At 46.3% G+C, this 27614-nt stretch overlaps 1 protein-coding gene across 6 annotated transcripts in view; it reads right to left on the bottom strand.

Moving 5' to 3' along the window:
• KCNIP1 (potassium voltage-gated channel interacting protein 1) overlaps window positions 1–27614 on the bottom strand; it is a 345603-nt gene that overhangs the window by 63582 nt on the left and 254407 nt on the right. For 2 of the 6 annotated variants that reach the window (XM_086713931.1, XM_086713889.1), the window contains exon 2: window positions 23531–23603. The exons of the other annotated variants lie outside the window; for them this stretch is intronic. The gene's annotated coding sequence lies outside the window, so the exon portion shown is untranslated. The remainder of the gene's footprint in view (window positions 1–23530; window positions 23604–27614) is intronic. 6 annotated transcript variants of the gene reach the window in all.

Below are 27614 nucleotides of genomic sequence, written 5' to 3'. Positions count from 1 at the left end.
TGAGAAAAGAGCCTTCTTCTCTTCTTCTCTTCCAGAGATGGGCAACCTTGAGTCCAAGTGGACTTCCAAGAAATACCTGGAAACCGTTCCCACACAGCATGCCAATGAGTGACCGACCACATTCATCTGGGCTACCGTGCACGAGGCTCCATGGATAGTGATGAAGCATCAGTGTCTGGCACAGACTAGGCACTGAGATATATTTGCATTCCCTCCTCCCCGTCATCGTTCCCCAACTCTGTCGGGTTTCTGAGTTCTGATATCCTAACTGGGTTCCTCCCCTGCAGGCCCAGAGTTTCTTTATTTGGAGGAAAAATCAACACAAGAGAGCAATCACTGATATGGTCAGGGATTCAGGGATTTCTAGGGCTGACATAGTGTTAGGACAATCAACTCACCTCTCATTGACAAGGGAGGAGGTGGTGGTCCAGACCAGGGCAAGCCATCTCACCCATGTCAAACAGCAGGAGCAGGACTTGGACTCAAGACTCAAGGCTCTTGACTTCAGTTTGATGGTATTTCCCTTATCCCAGCCCTGCCCAGTGGAGAACATTTTAGGAGAGCCTAGTATAGGATACTAGGTGGAAGGCCAGGGTGCTGTAGAAAGTGATTCTTGACCAAAGAGTATCTTCCTGTTTATCCACCTATGCTTTACCTCCTCCCCTCCCCCATCATCACCCAGAACCTCACTGCACAGGGACTCTGGCTGTCTGTGACTTGCCCTGTCGGCTAAGTAGCAACTCGAGGGTTTCCCCTCTTAAGCTCCATCTTCAGGGAAAAGGAAAACAGTTTCAAAGAAAGGCACATATTGCTATGGGCCTTCCCACATCTGTTCCCTGAGATTTCCTTTAGGAGTGAAACCTGTGGCTCAAAGTGGCCAGCCCAGGCCTAGGATCTCCTCGGTCACAGTGACTGATTCCGAGATGGGCACATGACTCGATCAGAGCCAATGAGATTCTGAGAAACTCCGACATTCACTTACAGGGGTCAATAAATACTCTTTGGCTTAAAACAATAGTGGTTGGTTTTGTCACTTGCAACCTAAAGAATCCTGAGTGACAAAATAATAAACATAGTAAATAATAAGAATTGAGTGCTTACTCTGTCCAGGTACTGTTCTGAGTTCTTAATTTTGCCAACTTACTTGGTATTCACAACAACCTGATAGACAAGCAATATGGTTATCCTTACATTAGACTTGGTGAAGTTAAATAACTTACTGAGTGAGAGTCACCTCACAGGTAAGTGATGGAACCAGTGTTTGCCCTGCAGGAGCCCAGCTCTTGAGTTCTTGTTCTTGACAACAGTGCAATACTGCCACTACGTATGTATTCTTTTCAGTTAAGACCCCAGAGTCCTCTTTTGCATTGCTGGTCCTCTCGCGAGACGGTTCCTCACCCAGTCTGCCCAAATTCTCGGGAAAGACCAGATCAATTTCATGAGGTCCCCTGCATGGAAGTAGTTTGCTTGTGCAAATATGTCCCTCCCAGGGGCCTGCTTACCACCCTAGGCCATGCTTCTATCATTGGGGGTGTGTTTCTTTGGATTATTAATAATTGTAATTACAGCAATCACAGATTTTACTTGTTTAACACCTGCTACATGCCAAGCCCTCTTTTAAGTACTATGTACACATTATCTCGTTTCATCCTTAGAAAAGAGAAAAGGTGAAGTTGACTATCATGTCCCAGGCCCTAGAAGCAGGAAGTATTCTCACCATCAGAGTCTGCTGGAAGAACCTTGACTCCTGGGTTTCTTGGGTCTGTGAGCCTCCAGAAAGAGGAGTGGGCAGGGACCCAATGCACAGACAACACAAGAAAGGCCAGAATGGTTCATCCGCTCCAACCATAGCTGTGGGACAGAAGGCAAACCAGTTCTCCACCCCCCAGGTATCCTTGGTCTGATGGATAAGATCAAGAGTGAAAATACAGAAAGGACTTCTCAACAGCCAGCAACTAGAAAAAAGGCCAGGAGGAAATACCCAAAATATCAACTGTGGCTCTTTTTGCTGTTGGGTTATTAGGGATACTTATATTTTCCCTTTCACAGAGTTGCTGAATTTTCCACAACAAGCATGACTTACTTTTATGCTCATACAAAAATGAAACAAAACAGCAGCCCATTATGAAAACTAATATAAAAAAAATCAGGGTTCCTTGGAGAAATTGCTGGTTCCAGGGCTAAGTCAGGAAATACACAAAATGAGCATAGACCATCTTGTAGTTCCAGAGAACTTGCTTGAAAACAAACAACTCCCCCCACCCAGTATTGATGGGGATATGTCAGAGACATAGGAGCCAACTGACAGAACTTCCAATGGCCAAGGAAGGAATAATTTGAGCAAAAAAAAAAAAAAAAAAAAAAAAAAAAAAAAAAAGTAAAACAATATTGGATTATAGCCCAAAGTGTAAACATAAACATTCATGAGTCCGTACTAATTTAAACAAATTTCTTGTGCAGAAGAATTCCAAATAATTTATATAGATACTCCACCCTGAAGGAGGTGGAACATAACTCCCTGCTCTTTAAGTGTGGTTTGTGCAGTGACTTCCTTCCAAAGAGAACAGTGTGGAAAGCGGGAGGGAGAGAAACTTTACAGAGGAGAAACCTGACAAGAACTACCTCAGCCAGGTGGTCAAGGTCAACATCACAGTAATAAGCTACATGATTATAAGTATCCTTGACACGATGTGATGTGGATGGCCCTTCACCCTGTCCTCCTCCTAGAACCCATAACTTCAGTCTAAGCATGAGAAAAACTTCAGAGTAAACCCAAATGAGGGATATACTGCAAAACACCTTCACAGTAAACTCATCAAAACTGTCATGGCCATCAATAGGAAGAGAAATATGAGAAACTGTCACAGCTAGGAGGAGCCTCAGGAGACATGATGACTAAGTAACGTGATATCTTGGATGGGATCCTAAAACAGAAAGGGCACATTAAGTAGAAACTAAGGAAATCTGAATTAAGAATGGATTTTAGTTAATAATAATGCAGCAGTATTGGTTCATTAGTGGTGAAAATGCTAAGGTAAGATATTAATAAGGAGGAAGCTGGATGAGGGGCATATGGGAACTTTCTATACTGTTTTTGCAGCTTTTCTGTAAACTTAAAACTATGCTAAAATGAAAAGTTTATTTTAAGAAGTGAGATGGAAACGGGATGCCAGCAATAGCAGATGCATATTATAGAGGCTAGGGATGATCACTCAGTTCTGGCAGCAGCTGAGCTGGAAGAGATACTGTTCAACTCCCAGTGAGTCTTACTTTGCTTTTGTTCCGTTAGAAAAATCTGGAGCTCTGTAAATAAGTCTGTTTTCTGGACTGGAAAGGAGCAAGGTTATTGTATCTAACTGGCCTTCCCCAAGTCCCACAGGAGTTTCATGGCAGTTAGATTCATTAACTTGGTATTTTCTAATCATTAACGCTGATCAATAATCCACTGGGTCTGGTCCTTAAATCGATTGCCCCATTAATGAGAATGAAAGCACCATTTTATTATCAAGCCCTGGACCTTTTGCAGAAAAGGCTTCTGGGGTTTTCAGCTGCCCTACTTGCTACTGCACATTGGGTTAATTAAACTCCCACTCATGTCCCTCAAGCCCTCATGCTTGTGACTTGGAACAAAATTAGCCAGAGGGTAAAACTTCTAGGAGCATGGATTAGAGTCTTCATTCAGGATGACAGTGAGCCAGCTAAGTTTTTCTGAGGACCTGCTAAGTACCCAAGTCTCTGCTCCAATGTCATCTCCTCAGAGAGACGCCTCCCACCTTTTACCACCGTATCTAAAACATCAATGCTCATATACTCAGGGGCCACTGCTTTAGTTTCCTTCAGAGTATTCATCACTGCTTGATATCATATTTAATATGTCTGTTTATTGTTGTTTTTGTTTTGCCTCCCACTAAACAGAAAGCCCCATGAGGGGCTTGGTCTTGAAGGTGATGGCAGGCCATAGAAAGGAGTGGCATGGCCAGACTTGTGTTCTGGAAAGCTGACTCTGCCTGGAGTGTGAGGACAAGGCTGGAGGAGGCTGTAGACAGGATTCGAGGGAGGTGAAACAGGACTGGAGAAAACTGGAGACAGAATTACAGGAGAGAGCTAGATTGGGGGAGGGTATGGACGGGACTGGAGTCTCATTGCAGGGCGGGTGAATGCACACAGGGAGCTGGGGGGCAGTTCCGGGATCTAGTGAGACACAGTGCTGATGGGGTGGAGAGGACAATTGCCCCAGGTTCTTAGGAGGTGGAAAGGACAGGGGAAGTTAGATGACCGGCTGCGGGTGAAAAGGGAAGATGTCAAGGGTGACCCCGGGTCTCTGCCTTGGGCACCAGTCCCTGAGGCTGGGAACACTGGAGAAGGACAGACATAAGACATGACCTATGATCAGGTGTTATCATATGTCGTAGGAAAGGGGCATTTGGTGTGGAATCCAGATAGTTTTCTTTCTGTTCTGGTAACCCTGACAGTGCCCCCCACTCCCTGTCTTCCATAGCAGAAACGCTGGAGGCTGAAGCTAACATCCCCAGGAACTGACCCAGGAGAGAGTGTGTGGGAAGGAGGGGCTGGTGGGGTGAGACATGAACCCTCCGGCCACCTCCCTCCTGGTTCCTACAGAAATGTGAGGTGTGCACAACGTTAGTCGGACCCCTCAGGGTGGTGCAGTGGGAATGAACAAGTGGGTAGCCATGCAATATATAATATTACATTATATATACTCTATTATTATGTTGAATTGCAAAGACATGAGAAGGGCTTCTCATTACAGAAAAATCAGAAGTGTTAGACTCTGAACCCCAGGTGGCACTGCCCTGTGATGTACTTCAAGCAGACAAATTAGTGCTTTGTATTAAAAACATTCTCCTTTAAATATTAAGGGGGGGAAAGTTTTCCAGTTTTTTTGTTTTTTTGTTTTTGTTTTTGTTTTTTTTTTTTTTTTTAGCATGGCTTTTATTATCTCTTGAGGGCAAAGACTTCCAATTTCAAAGTGGAAATCAATGTGAAACATGATTGAATTTTGGGAACCTGGTTTTACCACCAACAGTTTTGGACTTTGTCAGAAGTTCTAAAGGCTATAAATAGAATATATAATTCATACTAACAGTCTGGGGATTTAAAAGGCAACTTTCCTATGTCACTTTCCCATGAAGCTAGCTTAGAATCCAGCGTCACTTTATGCCTGTAATGTCCTACGTTCTTTTGGTGCTAGTGACATATTGAGATAACCTTATTTCTTTGTACCTTTCCCCACACTCTGCCCATCTCAGTGAGACAAGATAAGGATTAAATAGACTAGTGAGCATCAAGAAATAGGCAATACAGAGCAGGTCTTATAAACATTCTAATCTTGGAAGCCCAAAGGGGCCAAGAAAAAAATCTGGGGTGTTATCAGTAGATGAATAGCAGAGTCATCATGAAATAGAAGTAATAATTCCTATAGTAAAAGCACGTCTCTCAGGATTAAATTTCTGCAAGTGCATGAAAACACAACAAAAAGGCAAGGAGTCTGGTTCAGGGACTGGTTTAAGACAAAAACATGGAACGTTCCGTATACCGTGTGCGTTAGTTCTTCTCTACCCTTCACATATTTTTGGAACACGCAAGAGATTTTCAGACCTGCAGGATGCTGTGTGAGGCTTCAGGAAAGAACTCTCTAGAGAAATAAGGAGAAAGGGAGAAGGGAATTCTCCACAAAGTGTCAACAATACTTCTGGCTGGTGACAGTAGTTCAGGTGACTTGTTTTGTCTTCTTGCCAGTCCTGTTTTCCAAGTTCTCCATAATGAACATATATTGCATTTATAATAAAGTCCCAGGTTCCTGTACTCTCACAGTGCTTCTCCTATATCCTGCCATACTTCTGTCATTTGTCCTTTGGAAATATACTAATTTGAGGGTCCATCTGTTTTGTTGGGATCCTGACATACACTTGCTCTGCACAGAAGGCCATTGGAACCGTAAAGAGAGTAAAGTGAATCAACGCCACGAAATTCTATAAGAGGTTGTTGCTTGCCAAAGACTCTAAGATCCCCACCTGCCTTCTTTTGGTTACTAAAAAAAAAAAGTGGATGGGGAAGACTGGCTTATCTTTGAGAAATGCTAAAGGCATGTGCCCAAGAAATACACCTTTGTCTTTGAAGTATATGGAATGGAAAAGAGGAGAGAAAACAAGTAACCTTCTTATCACCTGCCCCAATGTTTTTGTTCCAGGGCCAGTGTACCGAAGGCCCCGTGCTTCTGGAAACATTGTCTTACTTGACTGCTCATGCTCTGTCCGCCGGGAGAGTGCAAGAATTTCTAGGCCCCCAAAGGCCAGACAAGAACCTGAGCACTGTTATGTGTCCAGACCCTTCGTGGAAGACATGGTCGAATAGGAAATTTGGGACTCATGCAGTCTTTAGAATGACCTGTTTCAAATGCAAATCTGACTGTGTCACTTGGCTCCATTTGCTTCTTCCTGCATTCACTTACTCAGTAAATAACATCCTATGTTTCCGCAGAGGCCAGGGCATTGGGCTAGACTCTGTGGCCTCGGTGGGCCACAAGAGACTCCTCCCTGGCTCTTCCTATAAAGAAGTGTTTGTACATGTGGGAGTTCCTCCATGACCTGCCTCTCTGCCTTTGCTTTTAAAATGCATCTCCTGCCATTTCTAAGAAAAGTGATTGCTGGTATGACACCCCAGTTTTGATTCAGTAGACTCCCCCATGCTAAATGCTTTTTTGGTGTCTGTGCTTTTGCGTGCACTGATCCCTCTCCCTGAAATGCCATTCCTTGAGGCCCAGCTCAGCTGTTACTTCTTCCATAATGCAATGGCCTTCTTAGAGACGGCTTCCATAGCCCCTGTGGGACTCCTATCTCAGTGGTTATTGCATCTGAGGCCTTGTCTATGTCCGTCTTGGGGTGTGAACACCTTGAGGCCAGGGTCTGGGTCTCGTTCACTTCTCAGTATGTCTGGGATTCGGTACAGAGTCTGGCATGCACTTGACATATAGTAAAGGTCTGCTGGGTGAGTGAGTGACAGAGGAAATCCAGAGATGCAGCGTGGCCTGGAGATAAAGGCACCCAATTTCCACCAGTCCGCAGGTATGCACATGTTCTCCCAGAGTGCTTGTGTTGCATTAGTACTGAAGTCTCTCTCTGTTTTTAACTCTAATCTACCACCAGTAATCAGGAACCATAGGTGATGGGACAGGTTGTTTCTGGAGAGCTGAGGAAGCATGAGGGGCTCAGAATAATGTGGGGCAAGTTGTCTGCTTTTAGGAAGTGGTCCATCTCGGGTGTCAAGGGCATCTGACATGGAGCCACAGACCTGGAGGCCCGGAAAGACCCACAAATCTAACACTCTAGCATCCATATGGAAAACCGTGGCCTGGATGAGGGGTGGGGTTGGCCCTAAGGATGGGTAGCAGAACTGGGACTTCAATCCAAGCCTCTCCCCTCCTACCCTCACCTCCACTTTCTATGACTCAGGAGCAATATCCTTGGGACCTCTACTCTCCTTTGAACCTAAAAATAAAAATATTGGTTGGGGGTCCTTTGGGAGAGACATTTGAGTCTATTTTTCCAGGTGTCGTGTGCCTGGCACGTGAACTGGCAGAAGGCTCGAACTGGTTGTGTCCATCATGTGGGAACAAGGACATGGGTGAGCACGTGTGGGGGCTACAGTGGGAACGAGTACACGTGTATCATGTGAGTGACCTTCTATGGGTCCCTCCTGTTGTGGGTTTTTAAAAGGACAGAAAGAGACATCCTGAAGTTGTTACAGTGATGCTCCCCAAGTCTTACTTGAACCATAAAGGTTACACAACGTAGGAGAGAGAGGAAGATATATTTGAGAGAGTAACCACACTGCATAGTTTCCTGGGCCCCTGCATACCCACCCTACCTCTGCCCCCAGATGGCCAGAGGCCAGAGCTCTGAGCCTTGTGGAGGAAGGCACAGAGAGTCAGGGCCAGGCCTATTTTGTAGTCTTTTCCCCTCACCCTTGCCCACCCACACCAGCTCTTTGGGGCCCGAAGGCCTTTCTAAGATCCTTGTTCCAACCACCCCCAAGCTTTCTCCCAAATGCAGACCTTTTCTAATTTCCTGCCCTAAGAACTATCAGTCAATGAACAGGATGACTGATTGGTCTGAGATGGACTTGCTTCCAGAATAGAATTTTCCCCCACAGCAGGAACATGGTAATTAAACTTTGTCTTAGTTGAGAGAACAAAATTTCCCCAAGCAGAACGTCAATTCTCAGAGCACAATGCAAATCAGAAATGGAGTGGAAATGGGGTCGGGATTCCAGCCATGGAATGTGCCTGTTCTTACCATGCTGAAAGCCAACCAAGTTTGCACCACTCCGATACACCAAGGGGCCCGGGTGGGCAAAGCTAGTCTGGACCGCCTGACGCTGGGGGAAGAAATTAGCTCTGTAGATCTCTCCATATTCCAAATGGCCCTTGGCACATCCAGGACCTGTCTTAGTGAAGGTGGGCACGGTGCTTGCAGCTGGCCTGTGCAGGAAGTCACTTCAGACTCTGGTTTTAGCTAGATGCATGCAAATTAAACCAGGTAGAGGTGAACCCTTTGGTTATACTTGAGGGAGGGAGAGAGGGAGGGAGCAGGGTGGGAGGGAGCTAAGGACAGGAAGAGAGGTAAAATGGAAGTGGAGGAGAAATTCAGTGTTGCCATCTGAAGCCAAGCCTCACAGTGAGCCATAAAGTCTCCTGGCCTTGGTTTCCCAGCAGTGCCTCTCCTAGAGAGCATCACATTGGGCTCAGTGTGCCCCATATATTAGCATGACTAACATGAACATACATCACACAGGTGTTTTTGTACAATGTAGCCCCAGATATGCACCCACTTCTTCCTCTGATGCTCAACTAAGGAAAGAGAGATTTATCCTGATGTTGGAGGAAAAAACAGGTTTTGTTGGAGGCATTTTAAATTAATGTATTTTCACATATTGTATTTAAGGATGATTTAGAGAACTTCAAGGACAATTTTGACTACATCCAATTGTTATCTTTTAACTCCAGAGCCACTGAAGTCATTATTTTGCAATCTTCTTTACCTAGTTAACTTCCCAATCCTTATTTGTATAAGTCATAATGACACAAATTTGATCCCGGCTCATTTTTGAATGGTTCCAAATTTCATATTAGCATGCTCCAAAATAATGGTTTTATAATACACATTATAACTAGAGTTCAGAACCAGACAGTGTTAATATCATCTTACTATCTTCCAAAAATCCATAAAAAAAAAATTACTGTTTGTTCGATTAACCAGATAATGTTAATGCAAGTCATGTACCTAGATGTGAAACTGCTGGCACCAAGAATACTCTGGAAATGAGTTAACATTGTAATTTTCACCAACAAATGGCTAACCTAATTTAGCCACAGGTAGACTTGAGCTGTATCCAGATGCTTGATATGCAGGTAAATCATGGATAATATCCACATACGAAAGAGTAATGAGCAAATTCAATCGTAGCTGGAATGAACACTTTGTTTTAAATATGTTTTACTCTCATTAAATGCATTAATATTCATGAGTAAATAATCATATATATGAATTTCCTTTGGTAATTATCCAGATTCAGCCAATCATGGATACTCAGCATCCAAGTACAGCACGATTTTATTGTGACTGGAGAGGCATATGCAATTTTATGAATTTATTACCTATTTGTGGACATGATTGGAATGTGAGTTCATTCAAGGTTTCAGTGGCGATTTACCCTTTGGGGCATCCCCATAGCACTGAGGTGTGGAGCTTGGCACATGGTGGGCACTTGGCAACATCTGACAGATGGAAAATACAGGCACCCAGGCTTGTGGCATAAATACTTTGCGGCAAAAGAGCACAGAGAAAGTCAGGTCCCAGGGGCTGCAGGGACCAGGGCAGCCTTCTGGGGATGGTAGGAGGGAGGGACAGAGCTGAAACCCAGAGGAAGGGGAAGGCTGGCAGCTGCTGAAAAGTTGTGCAGAGGACATTTCTGAATGAGAAGAGGGAAAGACAGAGGCAATGGTGCAGGAAAAATGAAACATTGCAGGAAAGCAATAAGGACTGTGTAACTTTGTGGAAGATGAATTACGGGGGCATGGGGTCACCTGTGGGCTGGTCAGACCAGCACCCTCTTTCCTGGGAAATGTCCTCTCCAAGTTCAAATGTTTTTAGTGAAAACTGCCATATTCCTACCATATGAGCTGGCTGCTTGGCTGCTAGCTGTTTGATGGGTGGGATCTGCCAGTCTTCTTCAGGGGATGTGGGAGCTAAGGATATCAATTCACTCTCTGGGGGACCAAACCTTTGACAGGAAAGAGCAAGGGAAGCAGAGATGACAGTGAGAGCAAGTGGGGCTGGGGAGAGGGGAGCACGCTGCTGGGGGAACCTGTGCGCAGCAGGCCATGGTCCTCCCCCACCCCCCGTCCCAACAGCTACCTCCATCAGCACGCCTCTGAGAAGTCTTCCCTTTGGCCTGAGATAAGAGGAGTTGGTTTCTGTTACTTAGCACCACATTAGAGATTTTCATGTGCCTCTGTAGCATGAGTTTGGATTGGGCAGTGAAGGCCCCACAAGTCACGGCACAAAACCCCACCTCCAACCTAGAGGTGGTCTCACAGATCCATTCATGGCCATGAGGAAGAGTGAGGAGATTCATGACCATGAGGAAGAGTGAGGAGATTCATGACCATGAGGAAGAGTGAGGAGATTCATGACCGTGAGGAAGAGTGAGGAGATTCATGACCATGAGGAAGAGTGAGGAGGAGGATGCCAGGGGGGAAATGCATATGCATGACACCACTTCCTGCTCTTTGCCAAGGTCATTGGGCCAATCACATCTGGGCAGCAAGAGCACTTCTCCCACTCCCCATGTGCACACAAGATGCAGAATTCTAGAAAACTCTGAAAGATGCCAGCCCCATGGCCAGTACTGAAAGAAAAGCCATCTGTCCTCCTCTTGATCCATGCCAGGTCTTCTGTCTGCCTCCTAGTCCTGCCTGCCTGGGACTCCCACCTGTGACACCCAGCAGTCAGACCTCTCCCTGCAGATGGGAAGGGGGTGCTTCATACTCTGGATGCAGGCCTAGACCTTCACCCCTTCACCCCTGTCTGGGTGTGTTTTCTGTCATCCCAAAACAAGCATGGAAGAAATGAAAGAATGAAAATCTGGGTATGATAATGTCCAGAACCAACATTAATGGCTGTAAGCTTCTGGAAGGCAAACACTGTGCTTTAGCTTTTTGGTTTTTTGTTTTGTTTTTTGTTTTTTTTTTTTTGTTTTGTTTTGTTTTCTTCCAGAGTGGGGAGGGGGAAATGCACTGTGGTGTCAGGAAAAGCATTTGGGTCTTTGTGCTTTGCTTAACCACTCTCAGTTCCAGCTTCTTCATCTGTAAAATGGGAGAGCAGTGACCATCTTTCTACAGGGATGTTTTAATGATAAAGAAAGAGGTGATGCACTAGCACATGCCTGGCATGTTGTAGGTATATAAACAAATGGTGGTCCCTCCCTGCCCACCAGGAACCTTGAGAGTCTGACATCTAATGTCACTCAGACAGGTACACGTGAAAACCTGAAGCCTTCTCCCATCCAGCCCTCTGCTTTTTATCTTAGGAGGGCAATGCCTGTGTCCTCTGTGTCTGGCTACCCCAGAGGAGACACAGTAACTTCAGGCCTTCTCTTCCTGGCCCCGGAAGCTCCCTCTGCACCCCGCCCCCCCCAAACACCTGGCAGCAGGTATCACAGCTCTTTTCTGCTCTTCATCTCCCACGCTCTCTCCTTCTCCCCCACAGCCAGCCAGCTCCCCCATCGCTCACCCCGACAGCCACAAACGCCTATTTATTTGCCAACTAACTTCCTGGTGGTTTAATATCCCCTTGAATTACTGTACAATCTCTTTCAAGTTATATTTGATTATTTTTCACATTTAAAAACATGAACATGATTACCCAACAATGGCACGTGCTGTTACAGTCAGGAATAAAATAGTATTGCAATACTGTCTATGCATCTTAGACAAGTAGTCCGTCCCTGGAAATTATGTCTCCAGCATGAGCGAGATCTGCAGTGATAGGTACCATATAAATGTATATGAGACAATAAATAGTTACAAAGGGGGAGGATGCTGAATAATTAATCCACCCGCCTCTCCAGGAACATTCTTTATAAATCTGTTCCAGGCATTCATTTGTTTTTGTTTTTTGCTTTTTTTGTTTTTGTTTTTAGAGAAGCAGATATTTAAAAGTAAAGAATAAGTAATGTCCAGGAAGGAGAGACATAAAAGGGAAAAAGTCAGTGGGAGGGAGACAGAAGATTATAGACGGCGAGGCTTCTAAGACTGCTGTAACATCGACTGGATGGCACTTGTAAGGAGATGGACGAGGTGAGGACAGAATGGAGTTGCTCCATGGGGAGACAGGATTGGCCTGGGGTCAGAGCTAAGCATTAGATAGTCATGCTGGAATAAGCAGTGAGGGAGGCGCCTGGGTGGCTCAGTCGGCTAAGCATCCGACTTCAGCTCAGGTCATGATCTCGCAGTTCGTGGGTTCGAGCCCTGCGTCGGGCTCTGTGCTGACAGCTCAGAGCCTGGAGCCTGTTTCAGATTCTGTCTCCCTCTCTCTGACCCTCCCCCGTTCATGCTCTGTCTCTCTCTGTCTCAAAAATAAATAAACGTTAAAAAAAAATTAAAAAAAAATAATGCAGTGGGCTTCTTACCTGGGCCCAAGCCTATGTGTAGTTGGAGAAGGAAAAACTCATATGGACACATTTTGAAAGTTCTAGAACTCTCTTTCCTTCCCTGGATCCAATCCAAACTTGGCTTTGATTTACATCCCTCTGCTGAAGGGTACTTACTACCTATCAAGGTGACTTGTCTTATCTCTGGAGACCCTGACTGTTACAAAGTTCATCTTCTGGCCTCTAGAGGTGTTTTACTGACCCAGCTTTCCCCAATTGTCCCCACAAGAGCCAAGAAGAGCCCAAGCCCTTCTGCCCTCCAGATGTATTACAAGAGATCAAGTCCCACCCGCCCTTTCTCCTGGGCCTAAAATTCCCCTGATCGTAGATGCCTTTGGATTCACAAGTTCCATTTTAAAATGTGCTCCTTGTACCAGTCATTCATACCTTAGTGGGAAATATGATTGTCATTCCATCTGTAATTTCAGATCTACATTAAAAAAATTTTTTTTAAGGTTTATTTATTTTTGAGAGACAGCGCATGACCATGGGAGGGGCAGAGAAACAGGGACACATCCAAAACAGGCTCCAGGCTCTGAGCTGTCAGCACAGGGCCCGACGCAGGGCTCAAACCCACAAAACGTGAGATCATGACCTGAGCCAAAATCAGATGCTCAACTGACTGAGCCACCCAGGCACCCCTCAGATCTACAGTCTTCATCAGTTATATGCTTTGCAACTATTTTCTCTCACCCTGTGGCTTGTTTTTTCTTTTTCTTAAAAATAATTTTTTTTAATGTTTATGTATTTTTGATGGGAGTCGGGGCAGAGAGAGGGAGACACAGAATCTGAAGCAGGCTCCAGGCTCTGAGCGCTCAGCACAGAGCTTGATGCGGGGCTCGAACCCACGAACCGCGAGATCATGACCTGAGCTGAAGTTGGATGCTTAACCTACTGAGCCAACCAGGCACCCCTGCCTATTCCTTTTCTTAACAATGTCTCTCGGAACAGAAGTTATAAACTGTAATGAAATCCAATTTGCTAATAGAATGATGCTAAAATGTAAAATGGTACAACTACTTTGGAAAATCCTATGCTGGCAATTTCTTAAAAAGTTACCCATTCACCTATCATATGATCCAATAATTCTAGTCCTAGGTATTTACTCAAGAAAAATGAAAGCATATGTCCATATAAAGACTTGTACATGGGTGCACCTGGGTGGCTCAGTCAGTTAAGCGCCTGGATCTTGGTTTTGGCTCAGGTCATGATCTCACGGTTTGTGAGTTCAAGTCCCACTGTTGGGCTCTGGGCTAAGTGTGGAGCCTGCTTGGGATTCTCTCTCTCTCCTTCTTTCTGCCTCTCCTCCACTTGCATTGTCTCTGTCTCTCTTTAAGTAAATAAATAAACTTAAAAAAATATTAAAGACTTGTACATGAATACCATAGTAGCTTCATTTGTAATAGCCCCAAACTGGAAACAACCTAATTGTCCATCAACAGGTGGATGGATGAACAAACTGTGGCATATCCATACAATGGAATACTATGATACTACTTAGCAATACAAAGGAATGAAGGAACAAATGTATACAACAATATGAATGGATCTCAGAATAATCATGTTGGGTGAAAGAAGCCAGATAAGAAAGAATACATATTGTACGATTCAAAAATGCAACTAGTTTTGACAGGAAGTGGATCAGTGTTTGCCTTGAGGTGGGGGATGGCAGGATGGGCACGATGGAAGGGGGGGATTAAAAGGGGCATTGGGGAAATTTTGGGGCATGATGGCTAAATTCATATCTTGATTGTGGTGGTTTCATAAGTGTCGCCATATATCAAAAACTAATAACATTTTATCCCTTGAATGTGTATAATTTCTTGTATTTCAACTATATATCAATATATGTTTTTTTTAAAAATAGATTTGAACCTTTACATGAAAGTATTTCCAATTTATAACCCTTGGCAATGCTTCTTAAAATTCCCTTTTCTTTCCTCTCTGATTTTCTTCCTTCTTTCAAATGCTTGGGACTCTCACTCTGTAAAGCAGAAAGCTCCCCAGGGCATGAATCCTCTGTGACTCTTCTGGCTCTTTCCCTTACTCACCCCTAGCTCCTCTTAATATGATCACTTGTGCCTCTCTGGCTTTTCCAGTATTCTTTCCTTCCATGGGTCCCTTCCCTGAATCTTCATGACAAAGGCAGGACAAAGGATTGCCTCACCTTCCTCCCATTTCCCTGGTTTCATTACACAAGCCCAGGTACCTGCCCAGTTAGGACAGGATTGTGCTGGAATGGAGGCATTGGGTGGAAAACAGGGCAGGGCTCCTACAAACCTAAAAAGTACCTTTGTGTGAATTAGAAAATGATGCTCCCTCTGGGTGGATGAATTAAAAACATGCCCCCTACTGAGTAGGGCCAGACTTGTAGGCACCGGGTTTGGGGAACAGATGGCACCACTGTGTGAAGTAAAAGGTGCCCCCTTTCTCTGGATAGACATTGCCCTATACCAGGGCACATGGCTTAGGGAGCAGAGCAAAGCTGGATTTCAGATGCCACTCACCCTCTCAAGACCTTTTGTTTGGTGCACCCTCTAAGCAACAGACCATGGCAGCCCTGGAAGAGAAGAGACTTTGCTAGCTGGCAAAGCCAAATATACTCAACAGGAGGGAAGTTGAGGATACCACTTGATAATAAATCTTGTCCCTGCATGTATTTGTATTTGTATTTTCCATAAAATGAATGTATTCACTCAACTCTTAAGGAACATTTAAGTGGTATCCAGCTTTTTCTGTTGTAAATGGTCCAGCAACAAGCAGAATCACAGGTGTCTTGAGGAACTTGTTCAAGAGTTTCTCTAGGGTGAATACTTCATTGTGGCAACTAGCAGTTGTGAAAATGTACCTCTCTGTGTCATAGTCTACACTTTTCTGACTACTAATGACGTTTAGCAACTTTGCATAAATTGTGGGCCTTTGAATAATTTCTCTTCCTTGAAATTCCTTTTTACATCTTTTGCCCATTTTTTATGTTGGGATGTTTGTCTTTTCAACGTAGTTCATAGGCCATGTTTATAGGAAACTAGTCTCTGTTGATTTTATGTGCGGGGAATATTTTCTCCCCTGCCATGGTTTGTCCTTTTACCCTCTTTTTAAAAGTGTCTTGGTGCCCAGGGCTTTTAATTTTTTTTTTTTTTAATTTTTTTTTTAACGTTTATTTATTTTTGGGACAGAGAGAGACAGAGCATGAACGGGGGAGGGGCAGAAAGAGGGGTAGACACAGAATCGGAAACAGGCTCCAGGCTCTGAGCCATCAGCCCAGAGCCCGACGCGGGGCTCGAACTCACGGACCGCGAGATCGTGACCTGGCTGAAGTCGGACGCTTAACCGACTGCACCACCCAGGCGCCCCCAGGGCTTTTAATTTTAATGAGGTCAATGTACTCATCTTTTCCTTTTTGGTTGATACTTTTCGTATCCCATTGAAGAAATTCTTCTCTAATCCGAGGCGATAAATGTATTTCCTGTATTGTCTTCTGAAAGTATTATCATTTTTCTTTTCACATTTAGGTATTTAATCCCCCTGGAATTGACTTTTACGTGGGGTGGGAAGGAGGAGTTCGATTTCATTTTTTTCCATCATAGATGACCACTAGTCCCAGCACAGTCAAGTCCATCACCCTCTCCACTGCTCAGCAGGCCACCCCTGCCACACGCAAGCATCTCCACTCGTGAGAGTCTTCTGAGCTCTCCACCGGTCGACTTGCTTACTCTTTCACAGCCGCACCGTCCTCACTGCTCCTGCTTTATCCTGAGTCTTAGGAGTAGGTTCAATCGGTCCTCCCATCTTGTTCCTCTCCTTCAAAAGTGTCCACATTCTTGGTCATTTGCATTTCCATAAACATTTAAGGAGCAGCTCTTAAAGTCCCCCAAATGTTGGAATTTGACCAGAAATGAATCACATTCGTAGTTCATTTTGGGACAAATGGACATCTTTACCATGCTGGGTTTTCCAATCCAGGACCACGGCATACTATCTCCATCTATATAGGTCTTCTTTGATGCCTTCAATCAAGGTTTGGAAATTCCTCCACAAATGTCTTGCACCACTTTGGTGAGATTATTCCTACATATTTTATATGTTTAATATTATTTTAAGTGGTACATTAAAACCTTGGATTGCTAGTAACTTGTTCTGCCAGTGTTCCACAAGATGAGCAAAGATTTCTAATAAATTTTAACTTGATAAATGAGCGACGTCTTGCAATATGAATAGTAGATGATGCTGAATGTCACATGATCACAACAGAGCCAATGGTTCTTGAAATTCACTTTGATATAAAAGTGCTTTGAAGTACAAGCATGTTCCCAGAATGAATTATGCTCACAAACCAAGGTTTTACTGTATATTAAAAATTGTTTTCTATCTTTTTGTTTCTGGTGTTTGTTTTTTCATTGATTTTTATCCAGAAACCTACTGAATATTGAAATTCTATTAACGTATCTTAGATTATTTGAATTTAGACAAACATATCTTCTATAACCAAGTTTTTTTTTTTTAATGCTAACCCATTATATTTATTTTTTTCACTTTCCTGTGCTAGCTTGGATTTCTAAAACCATGCTTTAAAGGGAGTGATGTCAATGTCCCCAAACCTGAAGGGAATACTTTCAATAATTCTTCCCTAAGTGTGATGTTTGCTGTAGGCTCGTTGTAGATATCCTTTATCAGGCTAAAGAATTTCTTTCTATTCCTGGTTTGCTATGTTTAAAAATATAATAGATGGATGGCAGATTTTATCAAATGCTTTCACTTCATCTGTTGATGAGAATATGATTTTTGTCCTTTGTTAATGTAAATATCTTGAAGTGAATTTCTAATATTAAACCAACCCTGCATTTCTGAGACTCAACTTTTTTATGTTGCTGGATTCAGCTTGCTAGTATTTTGTTGAAGATTTCAAAAAATTCTGTATCTGTACATGAGTGATATGAGCTTTTAACTTTCCTCTCTCTGTCAGGATTTGATGTTAGGGTTATATTAGGTTCATAATGAGTTGGGAGTGTTCCTTCTTAAAATTTTCCTTGAATATTCATTACAGTCTACTGGTAAAAGTGTCTGGACCTGAAGTTTTTTGTTGAGAAAAGGTGTGTTTCAACTGATAATATCTTTAAATTTTCAGTTTCTTTTTAAAAAAAAATTTTTTTTAACATTTATTTATTTTTGAGACAGAGAGAGACAGAGCATGAAGTGGGGAGGGTCAGAGAGAGGGAGAAACAGAATCCGAAGCAGGCTCCAGGCTCTGAGCTGTCAGCACAGAGCCCAACGCAGGGCTTGAACTCACGGACTGCGAGATCATGACCTGAGCTGAAGTCGGCTGCTCAACCGACTGAGCCATCCAGGCGCCCCAAATTTTCAGTTTCTATAAGGTTTCAATTTCTTCTTTATTCAGTTTTGGCAAGTGTTTATTTAAAAAAAATTTTTTTTTAACTTTTTTTAACATAAATTTTTTTAAGGTTTATTCATTTTTTAGCATGAGTGGGAGGGGCAGAGGGAGAGGGAGACACAGAATCTGAAGCAGGCTCCAGGCTCTGAGCTGTCAGCACAGAGCCTGATGCGGGGCTTGAACCCACGAACTGCTAGATCAAGACCTGAGCCGAAGTTGAAGACTTAATGGACTGAGCCACCAAGGCGCCCCTGGCAAGTGTTTATTTTTATAAAAAATTTTGTATTTTCTACTGGTTTTCTAATTTATTTCAAGGAGGTTGTTCAGAATATCCTCTTAAATCTTTGAAGGTCTTCAACATCTGCAGATAATACTTCTTTCTCTTTCCTCATATTTATTTATGTCTTCTCTGTTTTTCTTGATAAATCTTGACAAACAAGTTTATTATTTACAAAAATTTAATTTTTGCTCTTATCTTTATTAGTTCCTTTTATCTACTTTCTTTAGATTTATTCTGTTCTTTTTCCAATATGTCAGGTTGCATACTTCATTCATTAATTTTCAGCCTTCATTTCTTGTACAAGCATTTAAGTCTTCCAGGCCAAGCTGCACCGGGCTTGCAGACTGTCCTGAGGCCTAAGGGGTGCCCTGCCTCATCTCTGGGCCCCTGATTCACCACGCTCACTGCAGCAGAGGCTTCGGCTGAACTGCTGGTGACCTGACCAGGGTGGCAATGGAGGCCGTGGAGTCAGCTGGACCTCGGATTCTAGCTGGCACCCTCACTGAGGGACCCAAGTCTTTCGAGGCCCCTCCACTCTCAGTCACCTTGAATTCTTCTCCACCTCTCTTGTTCCCAACTGCTGTTGGGACACCCATCATTTCCCCCTGGGCATTTACTCTGGGACCTGCCTGGGTGCTGGGGATGTGGACACAAATCAGAAACGGGTTTTGGGGAGACAGGCAGACAATCATGCTCAATCATCACTCAGCTCAGTCCCTTCTCCCCACATCCCTGAACTGACCCAATAGTCTTGACTCTGCCTCTGGCCCCTCTGTTCTGCTGCACTCACCTAGAGAAGTCAAACTGATGCTCACAGATGTCAACATATTCAATCCCTGTTCAAAAGTTTACTGTGGTTTGATGGCTGACTACCACGGGCACTTGTCTGGCCACTCCATGACGGCAAGGACCTTGTCCCTTGTGGACACCATTAAATCAGAGTCTGGCATTGGGTAGGTATGTGGTAAATACTTGTAGAAAGAATGGGAGAAAGGTGCCATTTAAGGTCCTTCATAATCTGGCCTCACTTTACTCTTCTTAAGACTTTTTACCTGTCCTGCACCCAGACTTCTCCATGGGGACAGAGAGATAACAACTCTGCTCTGGGTTAGCCCTGCCAGGCAGACGTCAGCACCGATGAGAAGGGTAATGCTCAGAGTCAGCAATCCATCCAGTGAGGGCTGGTGAGTAAAAGCCTGAGCACGCATAACTCTCTTGTATGCATCACCTCGCTTTATCCCCAGAACAACTCTGAGAGGGGCCGCTAATGTCCCATTCCAGATGAAGGCATTAGGTCCAGGTGGCTGAAGGCCTGGCCCACAGCTTCCCAGCTGGCTGGGATCTGAGCCCAAAATCTGACTGTAATTCCTCTGCCTCCTACCTGACCACCTTTTCCTACTACGGGGTGGGAGGTGAAAAAGCCACAAAAGCCACAAAAGCCACACAAGCCACACAAGCCACACACAGGAGATAGTTAAATAGGCAGGGCCCCTGTCCTAGAAAGAACGGGATCTCAGGGAAAACTCACCGTGGCCATGAATAGTGTGTTTTGTTCTTAATCGGGGGAAAGCGAGTCCCACTTCCTGGACATCAGTTACACATCAGACCCCGGGGATATAGTGATGGCACACCATGGTCCCGACTTTAGGAGTCTCTGAGTCCAGGGGAGTGACGGTGTCAGACCAGACAACTCCCCCCCCCCCCCCCCCCCCCAAGCAGCAGAGCCACCGGGACCCAGCACATGGCAGAGCAGTGAGGAAATGCCAAGTCAGAAGACTTGGGATTGGAACTTCCTATAGCCATTGTAACAAATGACCACCATCTTGACAGCTTAAAAAAACACAAATTATTCTCTTATGGTTCTGGAGCCAGAAGTCTGAAATCAGTTTTCCTGGGTTGAAGTCCTGGCTCCCTGGAGGTCTGGGGAGAACTGGTTTCCTTGCCACTTCTAGCTGCTAGCTTCCTTGGCTGTGACCCCATCCTGGCCCCGTGCCAACCTCTGTTCCCGTGGTCATGTCTCCCTCTCTCTCTTCCTTCTGCCTTCCTCTTCCAAGGACACTTGTGACTGGACCCACCCAGCTAACCCAATACCCTCTCCCCAGCTCAAGATCCTGAACTTAATGACACCGGGAAGGTCCCTTTTGTCGTATCAGGGAACATCCACAGCTTTCATTCTGGGCATCATTATTCAGCCCACCAAGCTTAGATCATTCGCTTTTTAGCTGGTTGGTCCTGGGTAGGTCACTTGGTCTCTCAGAGACTCAGTTTCCCCCCATATCAGTGCGGATGATAATTCCAACTGCAAGGAGGTTGTGGGTTTATAGTTTAAGTGGAATGATGTGAGCAAGTCACATTGCATTTCATGGGGTGCTGATTTTAATCGCTGCGCTAGAATGCCCTTTGCTCAGATCTGCCTGCAGCCCGTGGCCCTGCCCTGGCTAGGTTTGATGCAGACACGGGAAAACAAGTTCTAAAACAAAATAGGGGAGGGGGGACTTGAAGTACGTTCCCTTTGGAATTTCCCCTCATCCAACCTTTACACCTGGCCGTGGGGCAGGAGAGCACTGTGGGGCCCGACGCTTCACTTTGATGGCCATACGTGGAAAGCAGGATTGGAGGCTGCTGTCCCATGTTTATTCAGTATGTGAGGACCCTCTAATGACAGGGTGCACACTGGGAGAGGGGCAAGTGGAGCATTCCATCTGCTTCCAGAAGCTTTGAAGGTCTGTGACTCCAGAGATGAGTGTCAAGTTCCTGGCACTGTGTGCACACAGTCGGTGCTCAATACATGCAGGCTCCCTCTCCTTTGTGTTTTAGGTGCCCCACAGTTCTTGAGGGCATCTCTGGGGCTCTTAACACCCTTTCTCTTTGGTCTAGAAAGCCATGAGGGGTGGCAAAGGCGTTAGCTAGGGCTCCCCTGAAGCACTGCTGCCTCCTGACCGGTGGTCCAGGGCAGTGGCTGAGCTGCCCGGTGCTCGGTTCCAACCTGCTTCCGCAGGAGAGAGGCTTCAGACACCCCCAGGCCACGGCAATAAATGCTGGCAGCTAATCTGGGAGTCTTGCCCCTTTACCCTTCTCAGGATGTATTTGCAGTCTCCGGGGTGGGGGAAGGGGTGAAGACTCTGCCAGAGGGAGGACAGTCTGGGAGGGACTCTTCAGGCACAGGGGAAGGTGGAGACATCTGGGGCATTGGGGGCTGTGGAACTCAGTGGCATGCCCTAAGGACCTGGGAGTCGCCTCTTATATGGGCGCCCTTGCCTGATATGATGGGGACAAATAATCATTCATCCCCACTTTCCAGACAGGAGAGGTTCGGGCAGGTTGGAGTGGGGGGCGGGGTGGCAGACGTGGCTTGGAGGAGGAGGGTCTGTGCATCGGGTGGGGACTGGGACCTGCAAGAGGTGACACTTGGGTGCCTTCTCTCTGCCTCTCACAGTGTTTTGTCCCCCCGGCCTCCATTAAGAGCTTTTCATCTTGGTCCTAACAATCACCAGACCCACGGATCACCTTACAATTATTTTAAAAGAGACCTTTAAAGTGTTTAAAAATGAACTACCCTTATGCTCACAGGGCTTTTGTGGGCATCAGACCAGAGAATGTATGAGAGCCCTGAGGCATCGCCTCCCCCCCCACCAACCCCGGCCTCTGGTAGAATATGTTGGGCACTTCAGTTACCTCCTCCCTCCCTCTCTGCAGGACCCTGGGCTTCTGAGCCCTTTCTCCAAAGGCCTCATTTATGCCAGAAGGATTCTGTGCTGGGGAGAATGGAATGGTTGATGAGCAGCAACATTTCATCAATTTGATTTTGGGAAAACAAAACCAATTGGAAGGCTAAAACATCCCCAAGAAATGATGTTGCTTTGGGGGCCCAAGACCAGGCTGCAGCCCAGGGGAGCAGGACTCCCCCACCCCAGCCACAGGAGGATCCAGGGTCTGGGATGAGGGGGTACGGGCATGGGGTATGTCCTGGGGAGAGACCCGTGGATGTCCCCGATCTCAGGGACATTTCACTTGTCAGAGAGGGCAGCCTCGTGCCAAACCCTGCATTTCCTGCCTCAGACTCACTTTCTTAAAGCTGGCGGTATGAAGGCAGTTCTCTGTCCCTTCATCCCATATTCCCATGGATACAGGGTCCGGGAGCAGCCGCCCCAAAGCACCTCAGGAAAAATCATTTGCAAGCCCTTTAGCGCCTATTCTTAAAGCACCCTGGGGACAGTAATTTGTATATCCCTGCCATATCCTATTCCCTTAAACTCCAGAGGAAACTAATTTGCATAGCACTTGGGGGAAAATGTCCTGAACGTCTTTCCAGGCGAGAGAATGTCCTGTCCAGATGACCCTGTCCACAATAGGGTCCTGAAACCACAGAGAAGGTAAAGAGGGTCAGGAGGAAGAGTAGCTCCCAGCTCCTGGGGCTACACACACAGACACATGCTCCCTGTGCCGCCCTCACAGGTGCCTCCATGAGCCATTGACGTTTAGGTGCCATAAATCAATTGTCGCTTCAGAAACCTGGCCCGATGGAGACCTTACAATCCAACCTTCTCACACACACACAGGTTACTGGAGTATAGAACTCTTTCCCACGGGCTAGAACCTTGATGTGAGGTGATGGGTGAGAGACAGTGATGGGAAGAGACATAGAACCGGGGGTGGGTGACATGTCTCGTGGGATGCCGTGAGTTTGGAAAAATGGCCGAGGCTGCATGCCACCAAGGACGAGGGTCTTCTGGAGCATCCACGCGGGACTGACGAGATCCCAGAGAGCTCCCTGCACCCCTCCGTTCCATGCCAGTAGATCTCAGCCATTTGAAGCTGCCAGAGGAAGCTCTTCAGAGCCGATGTCTTAGGTCACAGGGAGATGCCCCCCTTGGAGCAAGCAGCCCAGTGCAAGCCGCATGCACAGACAACTGGGCCAGATCCCGGCCCGACGGTACCTGAAAGCCACCGTCACCTCTGTCACCCCCAATCAAGGCTAAGCAGTCAAGGCTGAGGGCCCTCAGTGGGACCCCGAAGTCTGGCATCCTCTTTTCCAGACCCAGAGACGTCTCCCTTGGGACAGGAGAGGTCTGCACACTGAAGGCTACTCCAGCTGAGAACTGAGATGCAATGAATCAATCATGTCTTACTGTGGCCGCTTTTGCTCCCAAACTGCCAACTGTGTCATCACAACGCCCTCCCGGCCGCTCGAGCCTGACTTACCTGTAAGAAAGAACACAGATGGGGATGACAGACACCTTCCCTGGGGACCGGCACGGCCTCCAGGACTGGGCAACTGCAGCCCCTTGCACCAAAGGAGAGCTGGCTCTGAAAGGGCCACCCTAGCAGGGCAGAGCCACTGGGGTAACCCGCACTCTTCTCTTGATATCTTGACCTTGACCAAGTCAACAGCTTGAGAGAAATGTGACCACACATAGAGGTGGGGGCTGGAAAGAGGCTCTTCCCCAGAATCCAGCGTGATGGGGAGGCTGTGATGAACACGAATGCACTTCTGGAGGCAATCAGGGATTTGCCTTCTGGGCTGAGAGGTGAGTAATGCCTCTGGGTGTATCTTTTCCTCGGGGAAATGAACAATAGGGCCAAGAGATACTCTTTTTATTTCACAACCAGAGTCTTTGTGGTTCACTGAATGCTTTACCCTCTTCACAACTGCAAGCCAAAAGGAATCTGCTACTGTGGGGTGGAGTTCAGATTCTCCTTTAAAGATGACACTCCCCCTGCCTGTTTCCTGTGTGTCCAAAGGAAGCAAAGAGTCCATTCTGTTCATCCCATGTCAAGCTACCTTTTTATTATGTTTTCCTTGTAGGATATTCCCAAGCTCCATAGTTCTCCAGACCATGAGGTGTGTTGGGGTCTCAGGCAATGGCAAGATAGGGCTGAGAGTTATAAATACCAAGTCTTCTCCTCAAATATATATAAACATGACTAACACACATGAGGAAATTTTAGTATACATGGTTTATCCCCTCAGGTTATGCTCCATTTCTGATTGAGTTGATATCCTTGGTGTGTATGTGGAGTAAAGAACACTCTTTTATTGTCAAAAGCTTGAAGTGCTAAACACTTTCACTATCAACTTTCCCTTAACAAGATTAATTTTAACCCAGCTTTTAATACTGACCTCAAGTTTGGGAGCATCACCATCCAGGGGCACATAGCACAAACAATAAGGTAAATGTTCACCTGAAATTCAAGACGGCAGCTCTGGGCTCAAGTTCACCTAGATTTAATTGACTTTTTCACAGCCTGCTAATGGTTTTCTAGCACCAGGTTGGGTTAGACAGGTTTCTGCCCTGCATGCTTCCTCATGGTGTTGATATGCTGATGCAGATCGTGACCCTCTAGAGCCCACCACTTTCTGGCCAGTGGGTCACTGTCTTTGTCTCAGGAGATGGGAACAATATCTAATCTGGCCTCATATCAGCCACTCACAAGTCACCCTTTGAACCTCCCTGGTCCTCATTTCCACAGTGAATTCATCACCAAGTTCTGCTGGTTCTACTCTCTAAAGCTCTCCGGAATCCACTGCCACCATATTAGACCAGGCCACCACCATCTATGGAACCAATGGCGAGTGCTCAAGCAGCCATCTTGGAGCACGAAGGAGCAGCCATAGACTGGTCTTGGCAGAACAGGTAGATAGAAGGAGCCTGAATTCCTCAGGATTCCTTGAAGCTGCCATATCAGCTCTGTACCAACCATCTCTTGCCATCTTTTATGTGTGAGACAAATAAGCCTCTTCATGGTCTAACACAATGCTATTTTGGAGTTTGATCACATGCAGATGAACCCTATCCAACTGAATCACTGAGGGAGAGAGACGGGAATCTGACCTGTGAACATATGTACACCAGGTGGAACCAGCATGACTCTCAAATTAGAAAGGCTTGGGGGTGGGGAGAGAGGAAGAGAGGAAGGTTCCACAGGTGACAGCAGACCAAGGCACACGTGAAGGAAGTTATCACTGCAATCACAGGCGGTTGTGCAGTTACACGAGTGTGGGCACTATGTGCCCACCTGTGTTAAACTCAGCCACGCCTCACAGCGCACAATCCTGAGTCTGGCTCCGTTACGATTTCCATTTTACAGAATATAAAAGTGAGTTTAGGGTGGCGGAGTAATAAAGGCCACACAGTTAGTGTTGGAGGCAGGATTTAAGCCCGGGAAGTCTGGCTCCAGGGCCTAGCCCCCAACCACCGACTTCCAGAGGTGTGTTTGCTTTCCTGAACTATCCAACCGATAAGTGTTTTGTATGGGATATTTTTGTGTTGTTGAACTACAAACTGAACTGTCCGTCTGGAAGGAAACTATAAGGTACTTTAGAGGGCTTTCAGTTTATTATTATTATTATTAATCAGTAGTGGTAGGAGCAGCTGGAGAGGATTTGGTCAAGCAAAATCTCATGTGGCACCTCGTGAAGAAATAAAAGGTAGCCTGCTGCAGGTGAAGCAGGGTGTTTGGCCCTACAGAAACCTTGCTTACCCTCCAATTCTGTCTCTCTTCCTCCCCCAACGCGGATACACCAGGGCTCTCCTCCCTGCAGCCTGGCTCTGGGCCTTCCCCAGGCTGCTGCTGCCCTCTGCTGGGCACATCTGGGATTGGCGGACCTCTAGCTCCAGACGCAGGTGAGAGGGTCCTCCTGAGGTTTCCTCTGGGGCCACTGCTCCCGCTGCCCTGTCGCTGTTGTGTGGGGGATGGCCACACGATCTGTCAGGAGCTGAAGGAAGAGACTGCTTTATATGTACCTGGCCGCCCGCAGGAACTACCCACAGGGTTGCTCTGGGCGCCCGAACCAGGATGCAAGGGAAGAGGACTCAGTTGGCCTGGAGTGAGTTAGGGGTCAGGAGGAGCAGAGGAGGAAGGTCTGCTGGAGGAGCTGGGGCAACCTCCCTATGGCCTTTAAGTGACAGGCCTGCCTCCAGAATACAATTGTCACTTTCCTTTTCAGGAAGGGCCATTCAGAGTGGTGAGATGGTATGCATTCCACAGCTGCCGAGATCTTAGGCTAAGGGCTTTGTCTGCATTCCAGTCTCAGACACTAGGTGTGCAACCTCCGCAAGGTACTGCCTCTCCTCCGGGCCCTCTGTTCCCATTGGGAACCAGGGGTGCTGCAGGCCACGGAGAGGCGATGGCACAGGCACCCGTGAGCTGGTGCAGGAGCGTGCGAGCACAGGCCTGGCGTGGGGGAAAGAGCAAAGCCGTGGAGCAAATGTGATTTCTGTCCAAAACACACTTAGCAGATGGCCACAGGGCAGACAGCTGTGAACGAGGCTACGAGCAAGGGCCAGGGTAACAGGTGGTGCTGTCCTGTGAAATGCCGGCTCTACACCTGGGAGCATCTGGGCCCTGCTGCTGTCACCTCAATTCTGGCCTACAGTCTACATCTTGGAGATCTCTGAGCACTTCCTCCACTGCCAGGAGCCACTCTCCTTCATCCTTTGAACACCTCTCCCTTCCCGCTTTGAGCTGAACGGAGAGGGTAGAGAACAGACAAATCTTTCTTCTGGGGTCCCTGCACCACTTTATTCGACATTCATTTATTCAGCAAATATGTGCTGAACACCTTTTCTGGGCCCACCACCGTTCCAATCAGCGGTGAACAAAACAGACAATCAACCTTCCCTCATTTAAGGGAGATAGGAAATCAACATGTAAACAAGTATGATATATAGTATGATAAATGAAAATACCAGGGAGAAATACAGAACCAGGGCAGGGGAGGGGGTGTTGTTATCTGAAATAGGGGATCAGGGAAGTCTCCCTAAAGGGACCTTTAGGGAAAGAGCACTCCAGGCAGAGGGCACGGCATGAACAAAGGCCCTGAGATAGAAATGTGGGCGCCATGTTTATGGAACAGCAAGGCTGCTCCTTATGGCTGGAGCAGAGTGAGTGGTGGGTGGAGGGAGGGGGTAGAGGAGCTGGGGTGGGTGGGGGAGGGAGGTTAGGATCTCCTAGAGCCTTTACTTTGGGTGGGTTGGAAAGCACTGGAGGGGTTCTGAGCAGAAAAGACGTATGGTCTGACATTTTGTAGACTATCCCTTTGTCTACTGGCTGCAAAATGGACTGTACACAACAGTAAGGGGCAATGGCAGCAGTGGGGAGGCCAGTGATGAGGCTCCTGCAAGAATCCAGACCAGAGAGGTGAGGGGGGTGGGGTAGTTTCCCAACGAGAAGCCCTGCCAGACATTTAGGGTCTGAGAAGAGGAGAATAGG

The sequence above is a fragment of the Puma concolor genome, chromosome A1 (assembly GCF_028749965.1).
Source record: "Puma concolor isolate L17-30 chromosome A1, mPumCon1.1.hap2, whole genome shotgun sequence".
NCBI classification, from domain to species: Eukaryota; Metazoa; Chordata; class Mammalia; order Carnivora; family Felidae; genus Puma; species Puma concolor.
This window is presented reverse-complemented; position numbering and strand designations above follow the sequence as displayed.